Below are 7,939 nucleotides of genomic sequence, written 5' to 3'. Positions count from 1 at the left end.
TCCATAGAAACCTTCCTATTTTTTCTCTTAAATTTGTTGATGTCCGCTCTTTTAAAATCTAGAACAGTAGTCTTTATTCAATTACCCTTGCCTGCATTTTGGTGAATCCTACTATGACATAGTCATAGGAACTCTCAAAAGTTCCTACAATCTCTACACTCTTATTAGTAAGTATGAAATCCATAATAGCTGACACCAGTGAGGCCACCTTTGGAATACTGTGTGGAGGTCTATCACCACAATACAAAAAAAGACCCTGGAAAGTATGCAGAGAAGAGCAACAAAGATTATAAGATGTCTGGAGATTAAAGTCAATGAAGAATGGCTAAAAGATATGTTTATCTTAATGGAGAGAAACTGAAGGGAGTCATGATAGCAACCTTCCAAAACTTGAAGGGCTGCCACAGAGAAGAAGACATTGATTTATTCTCCACAGCACTTCAGGTAGGACAAGAAGCAAATTTCCTGACAATGAGAACTATTAAACAATGGACACTGACTGAGGTTTTCAAGAAATGATTGGATAATCATTTGTCCGAAATAGCATGCTTTGGGCAAAGAGTTGGACTAGAAGTTCCCTTTCAACCCTATGATTCTATGAAATCTTGAGTGTTATTTTTCTAGCATGGGAGAAGTGCAATTGTTTGGAAGTCTGAACTCCTTTAGTATGGAGTTCCCTTTAGTCACTGCTGTGTTTTCCTTAACTGCTTACAAACCACTAGTAACCATCTGCATTATCTTGCAAGGCTTTAAGCAGCTGGCATTTTATCAACTCCTGCAGCTTTTTTTGTTACAGTATTTTCACTTACCAGAATGTATATGACAACTCCAGTAAGCAAGCCTTTATAAGTGCCATTTGTTTAACATTTTTTTACACGCACCCACACATACACACATACACCATTCACAGGTTATGGTGCTTAAAAGAGTAGACCTATTGACTGGTCCTGAAAGTTGGTGGTTGTCACATCCCTGTAGTCACATGATCAAATTATGAGTGCCACTTGCAACCCATCCATTCTCCCTAGCGCCGGCCTGCAGCAGTCTTCTTCCCATAGCTCTCACCCACTGCCCTGCTTGCCTGGGGCTCCTGCCTCTTCCCGTTTAGTGATCTGCACAGTTCCAGAGTTATGGCAACCAGGACTGCCGGGACTGTTGTTGCTAACATGACACTGCTTTATGACTGTATCACTTAGCGACAGAAATTCTGGTCCCAGCTGCCATTGTAACTCAAGAATTACCTGTGCAGTTATTCCATATATTTGTACCATCATTTTATATTTTTTCCATTAAACCTTTGCTTTACTTTCTTTTTTCTTCCCATTCTTAATTTCTAAATAAATATCTTGTCCTTCCCATTCGATTGCGATCTCAAAATTTCTTTGCACTGCTTCTTTAAATATAAATCCTTGTCTTTTTAAAAAAAATTTCTCTGGAAATCAGCATTAAGATGAACAATTTTTCATCTCTTGCTATTTTGCTTGCTTTCTTCTTAAGCTTATCAGCAAATAGATATTTTGTCTTCTTATTGCTTTGCATTTTGGAATATTTTTATTTGATTCATGTGTCATAGGATCATAAATTTTACTCCAGATGTCTGTTTATCCGATCTAAATCATTACATTTATTCTTTATCTTTACTCCATGATCACAAGGAATATTGCTGAGATTTTTAAAGAATCCGGAAATTATTCTCCTGTGAACCACAAGGGGTATTGCCATAATGGAAGAAATGCACAGGAGGGAGACCAACTTTCTTTAAAGTTATCAAATCTAACTAACATTAATTCTAACAGTAATTTAAGAGCAGGGAAGAGAGCTACATAACAGCATGTCATTCAGATCTGAGTGAATATTACATGTCCCACTTGAGGTTTCTCTCTTATTACATTCACCATGAAAAAAACGATCAAAATCCATAGAGAATACCTTTATAAGCTTACATGAGGTAGATAAAATCCCTGAAAGGATTCTGGTTTCAGGAACTGTTCATTGAATGATGTTGGAGCCAGATCGGAAGTAGATCTGTAGTGGTGATAGGAAATGTTCTATACTGTTAGGTGCAGAGTAATGTGTTTGTGATGAATCACTTCTGGTAAGGAAAAATTATTATATAGTAGAAATATAAATTTCAGCTGTTAAACATCTCCATCCTATTGAATTATGCAATGTTTTGCAAAAACATGGGACTTGAATGTTGAAATGCAGTATGAGCTATATGCATTGGAAATACAGGACTTACGAGCAAAAATATGGTCAAATGTAATGTAGTGAATAGCCCAGGAGTGAGCCAGGAATAAACCAAAGGTTTATGAAGTCCCTTTGCTTGTTTAACTTATGGATAAATATACAGCATATGGGATACTTGCAATGATATTAGTGATACTCTGATTCCCCCAAAATAAGACATCCCTTGATAATAAGCCCAATCGGGCTTTTGAGCTCATGGCAATAAGGCCAAGCGCTTATTTCACGGTTCAAAAAAATATACGACAGGATCTTATTTTCGGGGAAACACAGTATGTAAGTTAGGATATGAATGTGCCTATACTTTGTATGCAGGTGATGCCATCTGTTGGCTGAGAAACTAAATGATCTCCAGGAAATGTTAGAGTGAATAATGCAACGAGGTACGTGGGTCTAAAAATTAATATATCAAACACCAGTAATTGTGTTTGACAATGGAAATGCAGTGAATTGAAAATGAAAAATTAGAACAAATGGATGAATTAATGTATATACTTTGGTAAAATGATTAAAGATGAGAAAATAGCTAGAGGCATTTTAAGTTGGCACAATTGCTCAGAGAAAGAGAAAGCAGACAGCATGCGGTCTGTTTTGAGGAATAAATGTTTCTCAAAAGAAGTACAAATGGCTAAGTAAAAGAGTGTATTATTACCAACTTTGTTACAGTGAAGTAAGAGTTGGGTATGTTCCCAAGAAATGAAGCAAGTTGGATGCAATAGGGATGAGCTACTTAAGAAATGTGTGTGACAAACAGTGAGAATTAGGATTAAGAATGAATGGATGCTGCATATATATGAATGAAGTACAAAAATGAGTATCAGTAGAAAAAGAGTACACAGAATGAATGAGGATCAAATTGCAGAACAAATATATATGCAGAAAGAGTAAATGGTAAAGAGGAAGGGAAAACCAAGGAAGTTGTGATTGGATGAAATTATCCCATCCTCAAAAAGAGAAATGTGAGATTAAAAAACCCAACTGGCAATATAAGGTTGTATATTTAAGCAAGAAAAACAAAATGCACAAGTACAGTATATGTGGTACCTTGCTCAATAGAAGTAACTGTGAGAAGGATCTTGGAATCCTAGTGGACAATCATTTAAATATGAGCTAGCAGTGTGCTGCAGCTGCCAAAAAAGCCAACACGGTTCTAGGTTGCATAAACAGAGGGATAGAATTAAGATCACATGAAGTGTTAATACCACTTTATAATGCCTTGGTAAGGCCACACTCAGCAGCACTTTTTCATACGGCTGTTGACAAAAATAGGATTGCCAACATGATCGCCAACGTCTGATGACGGATATGGCACAAGAAGAAGAAGAAGGCCACACTTGGAATACTGCATCCAGTTTTGGTCGCCATGATGTAAAAAAGATGTTGAGACTCTAGAAAGAGTGCAGAGAAGAGCAACAAAGATGATTGGGGGACTGGAAGCTAAAGCATACAAAGAACAGTTGCTGGAACTGGATATGTCAAGTCTGATGAAAAGAAGGACATGGGGTGATATGATAGCAGTGTTCCAATGCTGCCACAAAGAAGAGGGAGTCAAGCTATTCTCCAAAGCACCTGAGGATAGGACAAGAAGCAATGGGTGGAAACTAATCAAGGAGAGAAGCAATTTAGAATTAAGGAAAAATTTCCTGACAGTTAGAACAATTAATCAGTGGAACAACTTGCCTCCAAGGTGGGTTTCAGCAGGTTCTGACCACTTCTGGAGAACTGGTAGCGGAAATTTTGAGTGGTTTGGAGAACTGGTAGTAAAGATTCTGACTGGCCCCGTCCCCATCTATTCTCTGCCTCCCGAGTCCCAGCTGATTGGGAGGGAATGGGGATTTTGCAGTAACCTTCCCGTGGAGTGGGGTGGGAATGCAGGTTTTACAGTATCCTTCCCCTGCCATGCCCACCAAGCCACACCCACCAAGCAATGCGACGCTCACCAAGCCACACCCACAGAATCAGTAGTAAACGTTTTTGAAACCCACCACTGCTCCAGAGGTTGTGAATGCTCCAACACTGGAAGCTTTTAAGAAGAGATTGGATAACCATTTGTCTGAAGTGGTGTAGGGTTTCCTGCCTAAGCAGTGGTTGGACTAGACGATCTCCAAGGTCCCTTCCAACTCTGTTATTCTATTCTATTCTATTCTATTCTATTCTATTCTATTCTATTCTATTCTATTCTATTCTATTCTATTCTATATAAAGTAATGTATGCATACCATACAGGTAGTCCTCAACTTACAACCATTTGTTTAGCAATCACTTGAAGTTACCACACAAAAAAATGACTTATGACTATTTACCACTTACAACCATCACAGCATCCCCACAGTCACATGATCAAAACTGAGGCATTTGACAACTAGCATGTATTTCCAACAGGTTCAGCATCCTGGGGTCATGTGACCTTCCCAGTAGGGTTCTGACAAAGAAAGGAGGAAAATATGATTCACTGAACAACTATAGTGACTCACTTAGCAACCATGGCAAAAAAGGTGATAAAATTGGGCACAATTCACTTAACAACCACAAAGTTCTTGTCCTAATTGTCATAAATTGAGGACTACCTGTAATTTCAGAATGTCAGATTGCAAGAATGTATTGGCAGCATTTACATAATGACATTCTGCACATATGTAATTAGCATCATCACAGTTTGCCCTGGATGCTGCTGGCTGTACGGTTTTGCAAACAAGGATGGTTGGTATGATGTTTTCTTTTTCTTCTTGATTGTGCTTTGAAATGTTTGTTGAAATTAAATAGGAAAAAAAAACATTGTGGGGTTTTTTTTCTAACTCATCCTTTAATTTATTTGGCTTACTATTTTCTGTGCTTTGCCTAATGTTATTGGCTCCAAAAGGTAGAAGCATGATGGGTAATATTGTAAGACTATTGCTTCCATTTTTAATAGCTATTAAAATCACATGATTTTAAGAGGAAAAAAGGTGGGATATAAATTTCATAACTAAATTAACCAATACAATTAATAAAATAGACCATTATTCTTATGCTACCTGCAAACATTTATCAAGCATCTCTGTACTCACTAGAGGAAGAACATGGATTTGCCACAAAATGGGCCAGTAGAGAAAATGCATAAAAACATTTCTTATCTTGCAATCTTTAGGGCAATGAGTTGTCTGCCATTATCACCGACCAATCAGTCAACCCCTGTATTTCGTTGAAGAGTTCCAGAAATAAATCTGATCTATTTTGCTTTAAATCTTTTATGCTTCTCCTCTGTTTTCCTGGGAGAGGCAGCGATTTCATCAAGAAGGTTTTGTCTCTGTGGTCCTTGCCAGCTGCTCAGTTGCTTGGCAGCCAAAAAGGGAAAGATTCCAGATGCTTTTGTTTGGCTTCAAAATGAATGGATCAATTAATCACAGATTAACAGATGATGAAAAGCTAAGTCAACCTTTTATTTTTTGGTTTTGTTTGGCTGAAGTTTTTAGGGGAACAAAGGATGCTAAAAATAGTCACAGAGCTTGGTGACTATTGATACTTTTCACATGTGGTATTATGATTAGTTGTACTCCAGCCAGATGTTTAGACTGGATTTTGCATTTTCATCCACCTATTAATTTTCCAAGGACCTGCGATAGATAGATGTTTCATGGTATCAAGTTGGTCTTCCTTCTGCAGTTTTCCAGTCATCTTGTCCATTAATCTTTGTGCCTGGAAACTGTTTGGCAGTTTCCTTTCTGCTCAGGTGGAAAAAGTTTGTTTTTAACTAGATGCTGTTGGGCTGTGTGGGAAGTATACCCCAAAAGGACAGTGCCAGAAACCTCATAGCACCAGAAACCTCAGAAAACAGTGCCAAGAGACTCAAGCCAGCCCTTCCTCCTTTAAGAAAACCCTAGGCAAAAGCAACTGCTGAAAGGAACACTTAAGTAGAGCCATTAAGATAAGGGGAATCAGGCTAAAAATAAACTCTCCAAGGTAAACAGAAACTCCCTTTTTCCTGCCTCCCTGACAGGATTAAATCCTAGGACAGGAAAAACAAAAGCCCTGAGACCAAGATTAACCAAGGAAAACAAAACCCAGGGCAATCAAAAACACATCAAAACACATCAAGATGCAGGAGCTTCAAAGGGGAATTAAGCATAAATGGCTCAGAGTCACACTTCCAAGTTTGCTTGCAAGCCAGGATGGCTTGAGCTGTGTCACTACTTTTCTTGCCTTCCTGAATTAAAGGATCCCCTTTCTGGCAGTTGCTTCCATGTCTGTTTCTTCTCAGCATCGGTGACTGGGAACAATCCAGGGACATTTCTTCCAACATTTGCATTGGCTTTTATATCAGTTAGCAATCTGAAAGTAGTTGGTGAGCAGGAATTATTATGTGTGGGTAGTTTTACAGATTTACAATCTAACTCTGGTGAAACTTAATGATGTTCAACTTTGATCGGTGATTCCCAATACTTCAGAGGTCCCCAATCCCCAGACTGGAACCCAGTACCAGGCTGTGGCCTGTTCAGAACCTGGCTGCAGAAGTGGTGGGCGAGAATGCGCATGCAGCTCCATTTGGGCAAGCAAATGGAGCTATGTGTGCTTGCCTGCCACTTGCATGGAACCATCCCCTTCCCCACAAGTCTGCAAAGCCGGAAAGGTTGTAGAACGCTGCAATACTTCATTTTTTAAAAATCATTTCTCAATTCTAGGAACACTCAGAATAACAGCATCAATAGATCAGCCTGCCTTCTTTTCAATAACTGTTATATCAGGCATGTTATGAACAAGGCAACTGTTTGAATCTTAAAAATCCCATAAGATCTTAAAGTAAAGGTAAAGGTTCCCCTTGCCCATATGTGCTAGTCGTTCCTGACTCTAGGGGGCGGTGCTCATCTCTGTTTCAAAGCCAAAGAGCCAGTGCTGTCCGAAGATGTCTCCATGGTCAGCTGGCATGACTAAATGCCAAAGGTGCACAGAACGCCGTTAGCTTCCCACCAAAGGTGGTCCCTATTTTTCTACTTGCATTTCTTATGTGCTTTCGAATTGCTAGGTTGGCAGAAGCTGGGACAAGTAACAGGAGCTCACCCCGTTACACGGTACTAGGGATTCGAACTGAACTTAGCCACTGAGCCACAGCGTCCCACATAAGATCTTAACTTGCTCATTTTCCAAAGCCTTCTCAACTTAATTGTCCCAGTAGTTTTTACTACATTCAAATCCAAAATTCTGGCAAAGTTTCCAGTTTTGGTAATTTGGCCATGATGCTGCTTGTAGTCTGAAAATTTACTGCAGCCATTAATCAAATGGTTAATTGTTTCATCCTTTTTCTACAAAAGGAACATTTGTTGTTTTTTACATATTGAATTAATTGGCAAAGCCTGCCTTTGAAGGCTAAAATAAAGCCTTCGGTTTCTTTCTTTAGCACGCCTGACATTAACGAGCTCCATGTGAGGTTTTTATCAGCTTTTGCTTGTATATCCTTCAAGTATTAACCATGTATTGGCTTGTTCTCCCAATTAACAAATTGATTTTCTATTGTTTCTTTTCTATGCTCTGCCTTTACCATTGTTGTTTTCAAGAGCTTTCCTTGACTGATTTCCTTCAGCAAGTTCTTGGCTTGTTCACTTTCTTATGACCAACAGTATTAAATTGTTCCCAGATTAATTGGGTAAATCCATTCCCCAGGTATCTCCACAGGACTTTCATCATTCTTGGCATCCAACTGGGAATGAATCCAGCCAAC

Source organism: Pantherophis guttatus, chromosome 1, assembly GCF_059756535.1.
Source record: "Pantherophis guttatus breed Tessera chromosome 1, ASM5975653v1, whole genome shotgun sequence".
Lineage (NCBI taxonomy): Eukaryota > Metazoa > Chordata > Lepidosauria > Squamata > Colubridae > Pantherophis > Pantherophis guttatus.
Note: the sequence above shows the minus strand (reverse complement) of the source record.